This window comes from Sciurus carolinensis, chromosome 6, assembly GCF_902686445.1.
Source record: "Sciurus carolinensis chromosome 6, mSciCar1.2, whole genome shotgun sequence".
Lineage (NCBI taxonomy): Eukaryota > Metazoa > Chordata > Mammalia > Rodentia > Sciuridae > Sciurus > Sciurus carolinensis.
In genome coordinates this window covers 97,570,958-97,589,845 of record NC_062218.1, presented here as the reverse complement: position 1 = coordinate 97,589,845, position 18,888 = coordinate 97,570,958, and the positions used below count along the sequence as shown (strand labels likewise).

Sequence of the window (18,888 nt, the reverse complement as noted above, 5' to 3'; positions counted from 1 at the left end):
GAACAGGAATACCTATTTTTGTATCTGTCTTAAGAATTAATTGAAAAAATATATGTAGAAAGAGCTTCCTCTGGCACAATGTAAGTGCTTGCTGTTATCAGTAGGGAATATCATGGAACATGGTAGCTTTCCTGCCATCTTTACTTGGGTCAGTTCTTACCTTGCCCAGGTTCTCCCTAATGGGTATCTGAACTAGCAGGCCCTGTTTCCTGGATAATAACTGATATGGGGGTTTTATTGGAACAGGAATGGCTGGTCCAGAGCCTTCCTGGGACCCTCTGATAGTGAGTTCTCCCTGTCTCTCTTTTCTGTTCTTCAGCCAGTTGTGAAGCACTTGGATCATTAAGGGAACTTTCACTTCTATTTCAGCTTTCCTCTGATTTGTATGCCTATTTCTGGTTCTTGTGCAAGGTCAGGGAGGCAGAGATATACTGAAATGGGTTTTGTGGGCAAGTTGACTTTCTCTTTAAGACTCATAACTGGTCAATGGGAATGGGGGTGAGGAAAATGCCCCTGCAGCCTCTCCCATTCCACTTTTATAAATCTGAGCACCATAACTGTAGCCTATACCTTACTCCTCTGAATAAAACAAAAAGGTACAATTCATTATTTTGTGGGAAGGTCAGTCTGATTTGGTAAAAAGTAGGAATTAGAGTGTTTTCAAAGAAATACTATTAAATTTTTTGATAAGCCCTTCTTTCTTGGTCTTATTACTTCCCTGATTTTTTATTTTTCAATACCAGGGATTGAACTCAGGGACACTTGACCACTGTGCCACATCCCCAGCCCTATTTTGTATTTTATTTAGAGATAGGATCTCCCTGAATTGCTTAGCGCCTCACTTTTGCTGAGGCTGACTTTGAACTTGCTATCCTCCTGCCTCAGCCTCCTGAGCTGCTGGGATTACAGGTGTGTGCCACTGTGCCCAGCTTCCCTGATTTTTTTTTTTATTACTCTGCTTCTGTGTTGTTATAGACTCTTCTTCTATTTCCCGCTTCAAATTCCTCCAGGACAGTGTATACCAATTGCCATTTGAGGTCTTCCTATATTCAGTTCTAATCAGTGAACACTCTTAGGATTAGAACACTTCAGTTGTACCCACTGGCTCCTGAGCTACACCCCAACCCTTTTTATTTTGAGACAGGGTCTCACTAAGTTGCTGAGGCTGGCCTCAAACTTGCAATCCTCCTTCCTCAGCCTCCCGAATCACTGGGATTATAGGTGGGTGCCAATACTTGGCTTTAATACATTTAAATGTGTCAAATTGTCTTGGCGTTCCAAGCCTGTGGCAGTATATCCTTTTCCTGCCGCTTTAATTATATTCTGTACTGTTACTCATATGTCCCCATTGTTCCTGATAAACTGATAAATGTGGTCTTCTGAAACGTGCTTCATGTTTGTGTCTGTGCTAGTTCTTTTGCCCAGACTATTCTCCCCTTGTGCCCTACTTTTTGCCACATATACCTTTTTGAGTGAACCTCGATACTTCCTACGTCCCCATGGCAACACCTCGATTATAGAATTCACACTTTATTCTGGTTAGTTGTCTCCTATTATATGAACTGCTCAAGGGCATGGGCTATGCTTTATTATGTGTCCTCTAGCATAAAGTAGAGTATAATACATACACCATAAACTCATGAAAAATCGAGAAATGGTAACAATTCTGTTGAAATCTAACTTCTTGCCTGAAGTATTCCTTGATCCCCGGCCACAATGAGTTTAGCATGCTCCACTCAGAGACCCTTTCATATCTGAAGCAGTTGAATACTTTAGAATGTATCTTATGCTCCCAACTAGATTAGAAGTTCTTGGAAGACAGAGATGGCATACCTCTTTTCTCTTTGGGTACCCATCCCCTGGCACAATTCTTGGAAGGAGAGGGTTTTTGGTAAGTACTTGTGAATGCAAGAATCCTGTTATTTAGTTAGCTGATGTATCTGGCAGTTGCTCAGCTTCCTTTGTCATTCCCTGGCTGTGGATCGCCAATTCAGATGTTTTCACTGCCAAATAGTGAACATACAGTGTAAAGTAACAGGGAATGGTAGTCCTGTGTCAAACTTAAGTGCTCAGTTACTTCATGGGGGGAAGCTGCTACTCAGCTTATAATTGTCATGGGTAAACACGGCTCTGGTGGCCCATAATTTCTTATTACAAGAGAAGCCAAAAATCTAGATTTTTTGTGGGATACTCAGGGACTACCAAAGCACATTTATGGCCCAGATTAGACCTATAGGTTACCCATTTGAAACCTTTGGATAGAGGCTAGAATTTTACATATTTAAGTTCCTTGTGGAAGATAATGAGAGCAGAGGACATAACCTAAAAGTTTTTGAGGGAGTTGTGGCAAAAATTTGACTCTGGTTGAGTGTTTTATAATTTTTTATGTGTAGCAAGTTAGTTTCTTGGGCTGGGTCCTGTAGAACTTCATCTAAGGACTGTGCTTCTTTCTCCCTTGTATTTCTCTGGTCTGTGAAAAGTGACTTTTTGTTCCTAGAAAGATGGTGAACTAGGACTTCTGTGCATTTTATCCTTCTGCCTAGTCTCTGCTAAGGTAGGTTTGATGGTTGTTCTTGCTTCTGGTTACTCACAGAGACCTGGTGGTCAGGCTGGTACAGCATAAGGTCCTAAAGATCACTCCTGTTAATATCATCTCTGAGTAGGAACTCTGGATGAACAAATGTAACTAAAAGGGAAATATGTTGTATAAAATTCCTGCCTAAATGTGGCCAGCCAGAGTATTATAGCAGTATAATAACTGGAAGGGAGTCTGTACCTCCATAGAACCTTTTGCAGAGTGTTATCTTATCCTTTGGCTGTCTCATTCTTTTCTTAGTCCTAAAGTACCTCTGTCAGTGCTTATTTGCTTGGCCTTACCTTCCAGGTCTGAGAGCATTTTCACCAATGGAATTCGCATCTGAGTCAGAAACTAGCCAACTAGAGTATCTCTGGTGAGAGCTCTGGGAAGGAGTCGGGGATGAGGGGATTTTTCACTGAATACCTTTGTGTACCTTTTCAAATTTGAATCATGTGTCGTTATTATTATTATTATTTTGGTTCTGAAGATTGAACCCAGGGCTTCACACATGCTGAACACATGCTCTGCCACTCAGATACAATAATAATGCCATTCATTATTATTGTTTTAATGTACCTCTACTGATTTATGTATGGCCTCCTCTTCAGTTTTCACCGTGTCTTCATTTAACTCTTCTGAGGTGTGAGTTTCTCTGTAAATACCTATACTCAGTTACTAGACTGCTTCTCATAGAGGACCGCTTTTGAAGAGTCTAAGGGTTTCTTGCCCACGGGTCTTTGCAATAATAATCAGCCCTAAAGTTCATTCAAACAGTTTTGCTGTTTTTAAATTATACTCTTTACAAAGGGCTTTCAAATGTACTATTTTATCTGATCCTTACAGCATCCCTATTTTATGTTGATAAGAAAAAAATCAAGGTTTGGAGAGTCTAAATGACTCCTTTAGGATCATGCAGATAGCTGGGGTAGGGCTGTGATGAATCCAAGTAGCCTTACCTCATATTCTTGCTCCTTTCTCTTAATTCTTTTGGCAGGAAGGTAGTCTTCTCTGTTTGATTTTTTTTTTTTTTTTAATTTCTGGGTTTCTAGAGTTGTTTCAGTTGGAACAGGGGTAGAGCTTTGATATTGTCTCTTTTTTTGGGTTGAGCTTACCACTTTTCAGGATTCTCAATTACATAGACCTATCTTCTCTGGAAAAACAAAAACAAAAACAAACTGAGGGATCAATAATAGGTTTCTCTGTTTTCTGGATGGGGTGAAGCTCACGCTCCATTGGGCAATATCTTTTTAGGGGAGTTGGAAATAACAGTCTGGTTTCCTATTCTTTGCTGAGAATTATTGCTGCTATTAGGCAGAGGGCTTTGTTTCTAGGTTACAAATCTTTTTAGCAAAGAAGTAAGTGTGGAATAGAATTGGAAGGACTCATGTAGTCCTTGGATATAATTTAATGCTTCATGTCCCAGAGAGAGTAAACATTGTAAAGTGTGCAAGATGGGTTTGGATTAATATCCTGACAACATATGGCTTGGCATGTAGGGCATTCCTTAGAGACCCTCTTCACCACACATAGCCTGCCTTTGCCGGGTGGCCCCTTCCCACAGGTCTTCTCAGCAGCTGTTGTGCACCTGGGTGAATTATCAGCTTCCCTAGGCTTAAAAAAAAATTTTTTTTTTTTAAGCTGACGAAAGTCCTAATTACAGGAGACAGACAACCTTGAGAGACAATGTGTTTTAGTCCTACTTAGTTTCCCCTGAGTTTGTCCAGGGTATTTACCTCTTAGAGGAGCACTGACTGAGCCTCACTCCTATTCTCTTGAGAATATAACTTTTTTTTTTTTTTTGTGGTGCTGGGGATTGAACTCAGGGCCTTGTGCATGCGGGACAAGCACTCTACCAACTGAGCTATATCCCCAGCCTGAGAATATAACATTGAAAATTGCTGAGATTGTGGCTCAGTGATGGAGTGATTATCTGGCATGTGTGAGGCAGTAGGTTTGATTATCAGCCCCACATAAAAATAAATAAATAGATAAAGGTATTGTGTCCATACCATACAACTAAAAAAATATATATAAAAAGAAAGAAACAAAATCACCCTCCCCTTTATAACTCTGCTGCCCTTGAGGTCAAGGGTATGGAAGGTCTCTGAAAGTTTCAAGGAAGCTGTGGCACATAGAGGGATGGCTCATTTAGTTTCTAAAGACTAAGCAGAAATCTATGACTTTTTACCTCTGCAGTGTCTTCTTGAATCAGAATTTTAAAAGTCTTTAAAGAGCAGTCTGTGCATTACTGACGCATCTGAGTTGGAGAGGCTCCTTTTCAGTCTCTGAAGAAAACTTGTTGGAGAACGTGGATGTTGTGCTCCCATTCTTTCCTTCGGCACCCCTGACCTGTGCTGTGCCAGAGAGAGCTGTAGAGACAGATACTGGCTGTTGGCTTAGTCAGGGCCTTCCAGATGGGCAACTTTCTAGACCTGGAAACTCAGCTGGTTTACCCAGGTTTAGGTTCCAGGAGATTTCTCAGAAACTAGAATTCTAAGAACCCATCAAGGCATAGTTCCAGTTAACTAACTCACTCTAAGGATGATTCGTGTGGATGGGAAAAGGACATTCTATTCTCTATAGAAAAGATTAGCTGGGAAACCTTCTTATCTCTGGAGGAGATCAAGGCAAGTATAGTGGAAAGGTTTTGGGTCATAGCATCATCTATACCCAGATTTAAGCCATGCACTAACTGTGAGACTTCAGAAGTTTATTTAATCCCTCTGTTTCGGTTTCCTCCTTCAGAATCTTATTTAACCTCTCTCTACCTATTGCCCCCTGGGGTTTTCAGATATAGTCATAATAATATATCTAATATATATAAGCGTGCACTCAATAAATGTTATGCTCTAATTGTTCTTCTCCTTCTTCCTCTTCTCTCTCCCTATATTATCCTTCTAAGGCTGTATCTTTAATCTAACCAGAATATCCTTGTCAATCTGTAGGGGCACTATGTATTGGAGATGCTCATTTTTATTTTCTAGGTTCCCCTATGTGTATTCTTTGCAGATGGTGACCCTCCTTTTTTGGAGTATTAGGAATTGAACCCAGGGGTGTTTTACCATCAAGCTACACTCTCCCTACTCTGCTTTATTTTTCGAGATAGTATCTTGCTAAGTTGTCAAGACTGGCTTCGAACTTGCAATTCTCCTACCTCAGCCTCCTAAGTTGCTAGGTTTACAGGCATTGCACCGTTCCTGGCTAGACCACAGCCCTTCTATTATCGCAGGTAACACATTCTAGCTCTCATCAGTGAATCCCAACTCAGGGATTCTTTCTGGTTATCATTCAGTTCATAGTTATTTGCTGAGCACCCAGTGTGTCCCAGGTGTTATTTAGCCATGAGAATATGGTGGTGAATGAGACAGATGTGGTTTCTGACTTCAGTAGCACCTCCCAAACCCCCTCCTTAGATGGGTTATTTTTGTGGGAGACTGGACTTGTCATTCTGTGCTGCTTCATGTTAATTTCCTTCTCAGAGGGCAATCATCTCCTTAGACCTAGGGGACAGTGCCTCTTTGTGCTGCATGGGCCTTGCCTTCTGACTTGCCTACTCCCAAGTGATGAGAGCAGTAAGCTAAGGCTGAAGGAGAAAGCCCTGAGGGCCACTACTGCCTTGGTCACACATATCCCAAGAGCCTCCCTTGGCACTCCTGAATGTTCCTTTTCTCCTTGCACACAGATTATAGTGTTCACTGGTAATTTAAATTCAAATAACCTTCCGCCCCATCTCCGCCTTTAAAAAAAAAAAAAAAAAAAAAAAAAAAAAAAGCCCTGTGTCTTACAGAGTAAAGAACAAAGCAGGGCAGCTCTGGTCTCCTGGTGGGGTTTGTTTTTTATGTAGCCTCACTGTGGGTTGCTTTTACTTTAATAGGGCTAATATGTAATTCAGGCATATTGACATTGTGCAGTCATAGGATCACATTTTTCTCAACATTGTCATAAATAGTGGGACAGGTAGATTCAGGGGCTTTGGCTCACAGGTATCCTGACTTGCTTTCTGCTTTGGGTTCCAGACTTCATTTTGGCCCCTGCTGGGCCCTGTAGCCAGGATGTTGATTTTTCAGCTTCAAAATAGGGGCCTGAAGATAGCATTCTGTTCCCTGCTCCTGTGTCTATTGCCAATTTTGCTGGCATTTGCCAAGAAATGTGTGTGGGGAAGAAGGCAGAATGGCTCTCTGGGAACCATTTATTTGAGAACTCCCAGTGGAGAAATACATTTTCCTTTCCTCCTTCTCTTTCTGTGGTGTGTGACATTGTGATTTGGTACTGCTTGTCCCTCTGCGTACTGAGACCTGTGTATGACTCCTCCAGCCCTGTTGGAGTTTTCAACAATAAATTGTTTGCTAATTGGTGTTTCCTCAAAATCCTGTCACTTCCTGGGAGGGTGGGGAAGTGTGCTAACAATTAGGGAACTAGTGGAGCCTGTTTCTGGCACTGTGCCCATCAAATGCCTGGTGGGTAAGCCCATATGAGCCACATTTCCTACTGCTGCTGGGACTGGGCATTTGTTGTAGTTGAATTAAGAGTCACGTGAAAGGCTTGGTTGGAAAGGAGAAAGCACTATATAATTATTGCTTATGTACCAGTTAAACCTATCAGCCAACAGATGTCAAGTGCAGGAAAAAAGCACAATAATGTTATTATAATGGCATAATAGTTATCATTATAATAATCAGCTGGCATAGTTTTTGATAAGAGGCAGATCCTGAAATGAGTGCAGGGGGAAGGGTTAACCCTGAACTACAGCACAATGAATGGGTGCTTTTCCTTGCAGGAGAGGCTGTGTACATGCCCTTTGTTTCAGGTGTGGAGGTGCTCCCTCTCTACATAGCTAAAAGAGCTTTGGAGACTTCAACTAGGGTTGTCTATCATGCATGTGCTTGCTTTCTGATGGTGTGATGGAACATACCATCTATTGGTTTAAGGTGCTCAGACTGCAGGATTATCATCCCAGTGCCCAGTGACTTCTAGGAAAGGCAGAGACTTCATTCCTGTGGGCTCATTTGGAATTTTTAGAAAATTCAGTCTTATCTTTCTGTGAGCTGATTTGTATTCCTAGGAAGTGGTAGTGCATCTCTGTTTCATCTATACCAAATGGGGTAGGAGAAAAGTGGCTTTGGATTCAGGGAGACCTGGGTTTGACAACTGACCTGGCCATTTGATAACTGTTGAACAAATTGCATAACCTAACTGAGCATCAGCTACCTGTGTGTGTGTTCTTCTATTTCTCATTTGTTTTTAACAGCCCTATCTTTAAAGTACCTGTCACTATGCTTAGCATTACGTGATGCTCAGTAAATTTGCTTCTCCTCATCCTGCCTCCACTGCCTATTCTAAAGAATAGAAGGGCATGGAGAAGGCCTCCTGCTTCCGTAGGTGAGAATTTTGGCCTCAATTAGAGCTTTATATGAACTTCTTCAGGCGCTGATGTTGCTTCTGTGAGCCATGATCTGTAGACCTCCTCTGAAGCTGCCCCATCATGGGAAACTTTGATGTTTAATATTTGGGTACATCTCTCCTTTATCCAAGGAGTACAAGAGAGATTTAAAATCTCTTTGGGGAGCAGTACACCTACTTCTGTCTCAGACCCCCATAGCTTCCCTCCCCTTTATCCTTTGGGTGGGTCATTTGGGAGCACTGCCTACCCTGGGATCACTCATTTCTTGCATGGGCAGCTAGTTGTTTGGTTCTGTGTCTTTATTGGGTAAAAGTTTTGTTTCTGCCTTGGCCTTTGCTTTGGACTTTATTTTGGAAGCCTGGAACACTCAGACAGGGTGATACTTTTTAAACTATTGTTGGCAGTAGGCCATCTTGTCACTATGGCTACCACCTGCTGGAAGAATGACTGGACATAGAAAACAGCTTCTGTGAGAATTTTGGGAAGGAGGAAGGGAGAAAGGCAAAGAATAGTTTGGTTTAAGGTCTCATAGGGAGAACAGCTTCTCAAAGTAGAACCATTTGATTTGAACAGCACTTCATTTCCTTTCTTTCTGAAATTCTGTTCTTCTAATCAACAGATGTATTTAGAACAGCTGTTACATTCCAGATTCCAGATACTGTGCTAGGCCCTGAAATACAGTCATGACCAAGTCATCTGTTCCTGCTTACAGTGCACTGATGAATATAGACATTAATAAAATTATAATCATGCACACAAATATAAATTACAATTACAGTTTGTGTATTAAAATAAAGGAATGAAGTACCATGCGAACATTTGATAGGGATTTGACTTGATCCTGGAGCTAAGAGTGTATCAAGCAAGGCTGCCTTGAGGAAGTGATGTTTGAGTTAAATTGTGAAGAACTATCAAATATTTATTGAGTGAAATGACATGAGGTTGAAGAGTGTGTCAGACTGAGGGCCCAGCTCTTTCAAAGGCTCCAGGGGCTCATTGGGGTTAGGGAGTTCTATGAGGAACTGAAAATACTGGAGCACAGAGAATGAGAGGAGATGGGTTACAAGATGAGGTTGGGGGATTGGCAAGGGCAGGCCTGCTCAACCATGGCAGGGCATTTTCTGTTTACCTGGAGAACAGGGATACCTTTAAAGGGTTGTTTGTGGTTGAGGTGGTGAAATAATTGAATTTACATCATGTTCAACTCTCTTGGATAGTACATTGGATGGATTTTAATGAGGGAGTAAGAATGAAGATCAAAAAGGGAGCATTTCTGTAATAGATTACTTGTCAGCTAAATGGTCTTAAGACTGAACCTTTGAAAGTAGCACCTTTTGCTTCCTGATTCAAGTTCTCTCTCAGTGCCCATATTCAGGGTATTGTTGGGGCCACCTGGCCGCTCAGCAGACATGGTAGCATAGGCTGCCAGCATTTGGCATCTCTCTTCCTGCCAAGAAAAAGGCCTGGAGGTTTCATGCCTGTCACTTGTTCACATCTTACAGCTACAGAACCCTTTGTACCCTGCTGTGTTGCAATTCCTTTGTTGGCTGTCATTACTGAATAGGAGCTGCCCCTTTCACCTTGGACTTCTTTTGCCAATGACATTGACAACTCCCTGAGATACAGTGTGCCAGGTTAGCAAACTAGCACTGGTGGTTTGTGTAACATTTCTGGTTCTGGTTACTATAGCTGTGCACATGTTCTCTCTTGGCAATAGCCTATGTCTGGAGGGATAGAAATGAGCTGGAGTTGTTTTTCCCACTGTGTAGCCAGGAAGATTGAGGTACAGGAGGGGTTTGTGGTATAAAGAAAACTAGGTTGGAATCACATGCTGCCAGACCAAGTGTTAATTGCAAGATGGGTGGTTTAGATCCTAGACCAGAGACCTGTATGAGTGGTATTGTGACTTTGCCCACTGCCCCTTTCATTTACTCATCTGGAAGGCTGTGCTGCACAGTGGCTAGAAGTATGGCCCTCGGACTTGAGTTGACTTTAGTTATAATCTCAGCCTCAACACTTTTAAGCTGTGTGATCTGGTTAAGTTACTCTATTTCTCTTATACATAGTTTTCTCAGCTCTAGATGGGGAATAATGATAGTGCCATGATCTGAGTATATGTGTCCCTCCTAAATTCACAAGTTGAAGCCCAACTCCCAAGGTGATGGTATTAAGAGGTAAAAACCTTTGGGAGGTGATAAGATAATAAGGGCTCTGTTTTATGTGTGGGATTAGTGCTCTTATCACAGAGGCCCAAGGGAACTTCTTCGCTCTTTTTGTCTGTAAGGACACAGTAAGTAGGTGTCATCTATGAAGCCAAGAGCCCTCACCAGACACTGAATCTGTTGGCACTTTGAACTTAGATTTTCTGGCTTCTAGAATTATGAGCAGTAAATTTTTATTATTTATAAATTACTCAGTCTAATATATTATGTTATAGCAGCCAAAACAGATTAAGAAATTGGTACTGAGAATTGTGGTATTTGGTACTTGTTCAGCTAGTTGGGAAATGATGTTCTGCCCAGAGATTTAAATACAAGAGAAGTCACAGATTTCCCAAGGAAGATGTTGGGGTTGGTTCTAAATATAACTGACAATGGGATGTATAGATAGAGTTGTTAAGCAAGTAATGAGATCTCCTGCAAGAGGGAGTCCTTCCTTGGAAGAATTTGTTGCATGAGATTTAAAAGGTTAAAGATTTATGCACTCTGAAGAGAAACCAGAATATATGTTGTATATGATGTGAAGATCTGTATCAGGGACCAGAAGGGATGAAGCCAGTTCAGAAGATGAGGAAGGAAAGGAAGGGCTGGATCCACATTGGTTCTTTGAACTTCCTGGAGATGATGAGAAGAATGATTCCACTGAACAAAAGGAATAAGAAATGATTAGCAGATCATAGGATGTGAAGATGCAATCTAGACTGATTCTTCCAACCATCCACTGCCCCCAACTATTCCAGGATCTCTAAGAAGAACCAGCTCATTTACACCAAAAATATTAAGTAGTGGCACAAACCATTTGCCTGTAACCTTGAATAATGCTGCCTTACTGCCCAGTGTCTTTAGCAACAGGCCTTCCTCTTCTCTGATTAATCAACAGCTGCCCCCAGGCTATGGTGCCAGGTAACTAAGCAAGCTGAAACAGTTCCTTACCACCTTGCAGTAGTTTGCAGTTTGTAGCAGATTGGAGAAAGAGACCACACCCTTGTGCTAGGACTTATGAACTCTGACAATTGAAGAATTTCATTCCAAACTGCAAGAAACTACTAACTTCCCACTACAACCTTTTGTTATCCCATTTTGGAAAGACAACCTGCCTCTGCTGCCAGTACAAGCTCCTCCACTGCAAAGCCTGGCCAAATAGAACCCTGCCTGGTACCTTGCCCAGCATGAACATCTGGATGCCAGTACTACCTCTCCTGTTGACTCAGAGCTGCTTCTTGATTGATGTACAGGAAAATGTGAAGAGGTGAACTCCAGATGGAACCAAAGAAAATGGCTTTGACAGAACCTTTGCACTCAGAACATCCAAGCAAGCAACCATGCATTATTAGCTCAGCCAGCAGTACAGTCCAACCTACCAGCCAAATGGCCTGCCTCACCCCCCACCCCCGCCTCTATCTTAGCATAACAGTTTGGATGATGTGGCCATTGTCCACTACTACAGGTACTTCTATAGTCACTCCAGCCACAGGAACCTCAGGGACAGAAATAGACCAATGGGGTTGCATGGCACACCTCAAGAAGAAATGATTTATCACAGATTAACAGAGAGTGGGCAGAAGAATGGAAACATCTTGATCATCTGATCAACTGCATAATGGACATGGTAGAAAAATAAGGTGATTACTCAGTGTACTAAGGTGAAGTCAGGAAGTGGACCAGGAGGAATTGAGTTACAGGATCAAGTGGTACAGAAATGCCTAGGACTTGAAAAAGGGCAGCAGCAGTAGCAGCAGTCACTCCAGACAGCAGAGTCCTGTCAGCCCAGACCTGGTTACATTAGGTATCTTTGCTTCAGATGAGCATCTCGAATAGTTATTTTTTATGCTAGTAATACTATTTTTAACATATTTTTTAAAATAAGGGATACCCAGGGAACTTAAGGACAAACATATCTTTAAAAAAAAAAAAGAAAGTGGTATCAAGATGTAGGATGCTGCGATAATAAATACCCTTTAAGATATGAAAGCAACTTGAGAACTGGGTAATGGGTAGAGACTGGAAGTTGGAAGTCTGTTGCCATTAAAGGAACCTTAAAGGTGATTCTGTCGGGGGCTTAGGAGAAGAGAAGAGCTGTAAAGACAGTTTAAATTTTCTTGGAGAATACCTAAGATGTGATCAGAATGTTGATAGAAATGTGGACAGTAGTATTATCAGAATCTTGGGTCAGACGTCTGACTCTGTGAGTCCCAATAAACCCTTCCTCCCTGCCTGCCTTGACATCCTCTTTCCTATACTCCCCCTTTGTCTTCTAAGTTCTGACCATAGTGACCTCTTTTTTGCTCCTTGAGCAGAGGGTCTTTGTTCCAACTGTACTTTCTTCTTGGGATACTCTTCCTTCATCTTAATTGGCTTCTGTTCAATCACATTTCAGTTCTGTTTTTATGAAAAGGGCCTTTCCTTTCATCTAGAATAAAGTGATGACTAAAGTTACCATAACATAACCATCTGTTTTAGTCTATTTTCTGTTGCTATAACAAAATACCTGAGACTAGGTAATTTTGTCAAGAATAGAAGTTTTATTTGACTTATGGTTCTGGAGGCTTGAAAGTCCAAGAACATGGTGCTCTTGTCTGTCTGGCTTCTGGTGAGGGCCCCATGCTGTCGCAACTCATGGTAGAAGTTATGGGCATGCAAGAAGTAGTCTTGTACAGAGAAGAGGGGACAAAAGGAGCCATCACCTCTTTAAAGTTTCACCATCTCTCAATGCCTTTACAATGGGGACCAAGTTTCAACATGAGTTTTGACTGAAACAAACCTTATACAAACTGTCAGCACAGAAGTACTGAGCCACGTGCAAACTTCATGGATCTGCAGAGCCTTTATTCTGCAATGGAGTCATGCTTCTGATGGACCGAGTTTCCTGGTGGAAAATGAGCCACTGACCAAGGGGGAAGTCTGTATTTACATAGGCTACACTGAGAGGTGACTTAATGAGTGTGTCAGTTTGGGCACTCAGGAATTTGGGATCTATTTTACTGGGTGAGGTGTGGGGTGGTCAGGGATCAGTGGTCAGTATCTGGGATTTGTCTTTACTGGGCCAGATGGAGGGTCTGGGGTCAACGGTTAGTATCTGGGAAAGGATTTATTTTGGGAAGGGAAGGATCAATGCTTTGGCCTCTTCCCAGAGATTGTCATTCCAGACTTGATGGATATCTCTTCCTGTCTTGTTACTGGGAAAGAGTGTATTGGGAAAGGATCGATGTTATCAATGTATTGCCTTCTTCCTTACTCTCTCTCCTCAGGCCACACTATTTTGGGGTTTGCCATTTTCCATATCCATCACAAACCGTATCACCATCTGATTTTTTTTCTTGTTTGATTGCTTCTTGTTGATTCTGTTTTTCCTGTACTTGAATATAAGTTCCATGAGCATAGGTATTCTGTCTCTCCTGTACGTAGTTGTTTTCCTAGTGCTAGGAACAGTACTTGGCATATAGTACATGATTAAACAACATTTGTTGAATGAATGAGCTTGTGAATGAGAATGTGTCCTTTTATTACTCAGAACCTGGGTACACAGGTGTTCATATTCATTCTGTTTTGTTTCTTAAATAAATGTAATCAAAATGATTTTCTTTCCTGTTCATTATTTATTAAGTGCTCTCCTCCAGCCCCGCCCCTCCAGTAATTGGGAAATTCTGAGGAGAGGCTGTTTTTCCCTTACTTCATTTTATGTAGCTCTTTTTCTTACTGGCATTTTGTTATTGGAAAGAGGAGTTTGTAGTTGCTGGGCTTTAAGCATTGATTTTTTAGGTTTTCTGTTATAAGGAGGCAAGCCTTAATGTATTTGCTTGGAATAAAACAAACACAAAAGCTCACCAGGACATGGCAAATTTATCTCACTCTGTTTTTCTACTGACACTTTTTGCAGTACTACCGAAGTTCTTCGACAAGGTCATTAGCCAAGAATTGACAAATTGATAGTGACCAGATGGAAACAAATTCACAAAATGTGAGTGGGTGGCAAGGTGAGACATGAAGGGATAGTCTTCTCTTTCTGACAGTGACCTGGTTTTTTTCATGACAAATTCTGGCCATGCGAGTGAGACCCTGGACCTACTTAACTTGTCTTTTTTTTCAGGGCCAGTAACCTTGGGAATCACAGAGACTAACGCGAGTGCTGATCAGTGTTGTTGTGGCCACCTGGCGAGGCCAAGGCAATCCTTTTTCTTGCCTTTGCTAGGGAAGTGCTCTAAGCTCTCTGAAGTAAGGAGGAGGTGGTACTCTAGCCACTTTTGCAAATGTCTGTGTCGTTACTGGCACTCAAAGCCCTGGTCCTTAGAGACTAAAACCCCAGGGATGGAGATGAGCAAGAGAGGGTATCTGTGTAAATAGATCAATCAAATGATTTCTCTGTATAAATGAATTTTACAATTAAAAAAAAAAGCACAGGGCTGTGGCTGTGGCTCAGTGGCAGAGCACTTACCTAGCATGTGAGAGGCACTGGGTTGGATCCTTAGCACCACATACAAAAATAAATAAAAGGCATGTTGTCCGTCTACAACTACAAAAAAAAAAAAAAAAAAAAAAAAAAGGCACACACATAATCACCCTGAAAAAAAGGTGTCTGCAGGGTTAGGCAGCAGGGACATTGGTTTGCTTTTCTGAAAAGGTTGTTTTTTGAGAGATATAGCCATGCAGGTACTGGTCAATATTCATTTCTGTGGTTCCCTTCTCTCATGAAAGACTGCCTTCTTTTCTTTTCTTCAAAGCATGTGGTTCCCCTAACCTGACTTAGTTATTGTTGGCTTGTCACTACTTATAAGTCTTTCTAGTGCATAACATCAGGCAGCATCCTTGCCAGCTCTCTCCTTGCCTTCTTTGGAGGGCTTAGCTTTGTGGGTGACTCTTGCTTCTACTCTGCACTGGATCTTTATTGCTGTAGTTACGTTGACCATCCTCTGTCCTCTGGAGTAATCCTTATCTTATGTTTAAACTTACATAGAAGTCTACTTGTATTGAAGCTCCCCCTTCTCTTTTTATGCAAGAATTTCAGCTGTGAACTAGTAAGACTGAAAAGTTCTGGGCCCAAAAAGTGGATTTTTAGAAGAGCATTGAGTAGTTTTCTCAAACAACTTCCTATGAGCGTAAAAATCATTTAGCCTCCTCTTACTTCTCTTACCTTCCCTCTTCAGTCTTTTCTATGCTAAATGATGATTCCTGTTCCTTTAATCTTTTCTCACTTGCTCAATTTCCTGGCCCCTGTGTTGTTCCTGCAATTCCTCTTCAAAGGAATGTTTTCTGTTTAGAAAATTTCACAGCTATCTTCTGAACAGGGTTGTAGGTGGTATGTTTTGTTCCATCTTTTCCACCTCTCAGGCTATTATTATTACTACTATTTGCGAGAGTTGAAAGGAGGTTGGGGTGGGTGAGATGCACTATTATACTCTTCTACCCCATTTTGACTGTCATTCATGATTCCATGCCATGTAAAGACACATCAGCCAGACTCCCAAAGAAGAGATGTTTCTGACCTTCAGAGGGTTGATGGCCCAAGTTTTTATGATACTTAATTAGATTTCCTACTTAAAACAGGTTTTTCAGATTGAGTTTTTTGTCATTATTAAAAAGTAAACAAACTTACATCAAATTTTGGCTTTCATTGGTTTCCACTTAAATCTTGAGTGAGAACGTCTTCAAAACCTGCTGCAGTCTTTGTGTTCACAAGGATTTGGTGGATCATGCCTGCCAGTTCTGGACCCATATCCTTCATCTCTACATCTGATGGGATAGTGGGCTGCTGTGGAAATAGCTTTTGGATGTGCCTCCTACACATGCACACATACACAGGAACACAGCCGAGTTCAAGGAAAAGGCACTTCTTTGAGAAGAACCTATCCTGTTTCATGCAAATGCCCTCCATTGCAGCAAAATTTGGAGGCTTTCAGAGAGAGAGAATTCATGACTTTTTTCCCCCCAAGAGGCCTGAAAGTTCTTAAACCTCAAAAAATGTGGCACTCAGAGACTTTGCTTTGAAAGCAGACAAATTGCAAACCTGGTACAGTAAGACTCTTTCTCTCCTTGATCTTTTTCCATTCTCTCTCTCAATTTATTTTAACTTCTTTCATAGTCTTACCTTTCAGAAACTTGATTCAGGCCTTCCTTGCCAGCTCCTGGCAGGAGAAGCAGCAGGGCTTCTAACCCTAATTTATGGTTTACATTTCTTCTCCATTCCCTTGCTTTTCTGCCCTAGTTCTTTACCTCCCAGCATCCTGCTGGTTATTCCCTCATCAGTAAGGACAGTGTTGTAGAGTGACATGCAGTTTTAGATTTTGATGGCGTCAGTACCCAGTCTAGTGATTTGGGCAGAATTTGGGAACCTGTTTTGTGCATGTGCTGCTAAATGAGGAGATTTCTCCAGCTTCGTACCATCTTTCTTCCTCCCTCCGCCCCTACCCTCCAGGAGCCCTGTTGCCAGGGAAGATAGAGACTTCTTTATCATGATTAATTCTGGAGTATTACCCTATGAAGTTACAAAATAGCATTTCAGAACAAGATGTCAGGAAGTCTCTCTACAGGTCCCATGGAACAAGTTGACCTTTCAGTTACATTTTTTTCAACATCTTTGGAGACCCATTTGAAGAGAATTCAAGCAACAATTAAGACTAAGCAAAGAAAACTAATTTAGAGCCAGAATATTTAAGAAGCATAAAAAATCAGAATCTGCAGATACACAATAAACAGGAGTTTGAGCTTTGTTCTCTTCATACTTTTTCCTTTCCTTTTTGCATTATTTTTCGTTTTCTCTCCCAGACTTGAGGACTCTCCATTATTTGCCTGGTGGTGGAATGAGGCTCTTACTGGTGACAGCCTGCTGAGATTCAGGCAGGTGCTGGGAGTAGGGGGTGAGCTGCCTTCGGGTACTGTTAAATCTGGGAATTTGGGTTCATCTGGGAAATGGGTAGGCTTACTTTCATTTCTGTATCATTTTGCCTCCCTCAATGATTTTTAGGGATCATTAATATTTTCCAGATGATTCTCTCTGAGGATCTGAGGAATGGAAGACATTTTTTGGACAATTCTCTTTTTTTTGGTATTGGTTTTGAACCCAGGGGTACTTAACCACTGAGCCACATCCCCAGCCCCTTCTTTTTTAATTTTTTTTTTTTTTTTTTTTTTTTTTTAATTTTGAGACAGGGTCTTGCTAAGTTGCTTAAGGCCTTGCTAAGTTGCTGAGGTTGGCTTTGAACTTGTGATGCTCCTGCCTCCTGAGGTGCTGGGATTACAGGAGTGTGCCACCATTCCCAGCTTTTTGGACAGTTCCAAGAGCATCTTTGTGAGTCTTTCTGAATACTTTGAAGACTCAAATCAAATATTTGTGGATTTGTCTCCTTAAGGTCTTTTCTAGGTGACAATATTAAGTCCCATCCCCAGTTCATTTGGGAGGCAGGCAGTTGATATTATATTTAAGAGTTTGGGCTTTGGAGTCAGACCTACTTTCTAATTCTGGCCCTGCCATTGATTAGTTCTATGACCTTGGAAGGTGGCTTAATCTCTCTGAGTCTCAGTTTTCTCTTCTGTAATAGGAGGATAATAATGTTATCTATGATGCAGATTTGGTGTGAGCACAATACCTAGTAAGTAAATACATTCTAAATGTTAGCCATAATTTTTATTTTGGGATACTGATGGGAAATCAAATTGAATTTTGCTATGGTTTGACATGTTCCCCAAAGTTGATATGTTGGAAACGTAATCCCCAATGGAACAATGTTGAGAGGTATGACTTTTAAGAGATGATTAGATCATAAGAGCTCTGCTCATATGAGTGGGTTAATGCTTTTATTGGAGTGAGTGAGTTCCTGATAAACAAATGAATTTGGCCTTCCTCCCATGTGATGCTTTCTGCCATGTTATGACACAACAAGAAGGTCCTCATCAGATGTAGGACCCTCAATCTTGGACTTCCCAGCTTCCAAAACATGTAAAAAATAAATTTCTGTTCTTTATATATTTCTCAATCTTAGGTGTTGTGTTATAGAAGCACAAAATGGACTAATAACATCCTTTTTAGCAAGAGAATAGAAGGTGGAAAGTAGCTAGAAGAACCTTTAGTGAAGATAAGGGGTTGAAAGGAAAAAACAAACAAACAAACAAATACTTAGCAAAATGGAAAGTAGGAGAACTTTGGGTGCTTTAAGGAGTTACCTGTTATTTTACTACATTACTGAATTCTATCTTCTCCTTTGTTAACCCACCTCCCTGATTGTTCTCCTAGGAGCCCCAAACTGGTCCTGCTAGCTCCTCAGCAAAGATTCAATAGCCACAGCAGCCACATGTCTTCTGTTACCAAGACATTATTTTTACAAAACATACTGCTGTGTTTTGCCATCTGCACTTTGAAATGTTGTAAATAATTAAAACTGAACTGTACTTGTCAGAATAGGTTCAGGAAGTGCATTTTGAGATGCTGTACCTTTGTCCCGACAATGTGTTTATTAGCTTGCTTGTTAATTTCAAGATTGGTTAACTCAAGGCACCTCTGCACCAGCCTACTCACACCAGCATTCTACCTGAAAGCTTCCAGAGAGGGGACAGAGTGGCTTGCTCCTTCTCTTACTGTTCCTGGGAAGTCATAATGTAGTGAAGAGAAGTTCTTCTCAGGGGCAGAAGGGAAACTGAGCTACTTTGGGGCCGATACTCCCCCCTGAACATTTCTTTGTGGAAAAGAGTAAATTGTGGAC

The 18,888-nt window shown here is 41.3% G+C and overlaps 1 protein-coding gene and 1 pseudogene across 2 annotated transcripts in view; both read left to right on the top strand.

The window, feature by feature from the left end:
• The window catches only part of Sil1 (SIL1 nucleotide exchange factor), a 247,861-nt gene that overhangs the window by 8,196 nt on the left and 220,777 nt on the right, over nt 1-18,888 (top strand). The window lies entirely within an intron of this gene.
• LOC124986361 (protein CBFA2T1-like) lies at nt 9,837-11,905 on the top strand (annotated as a pseudogene).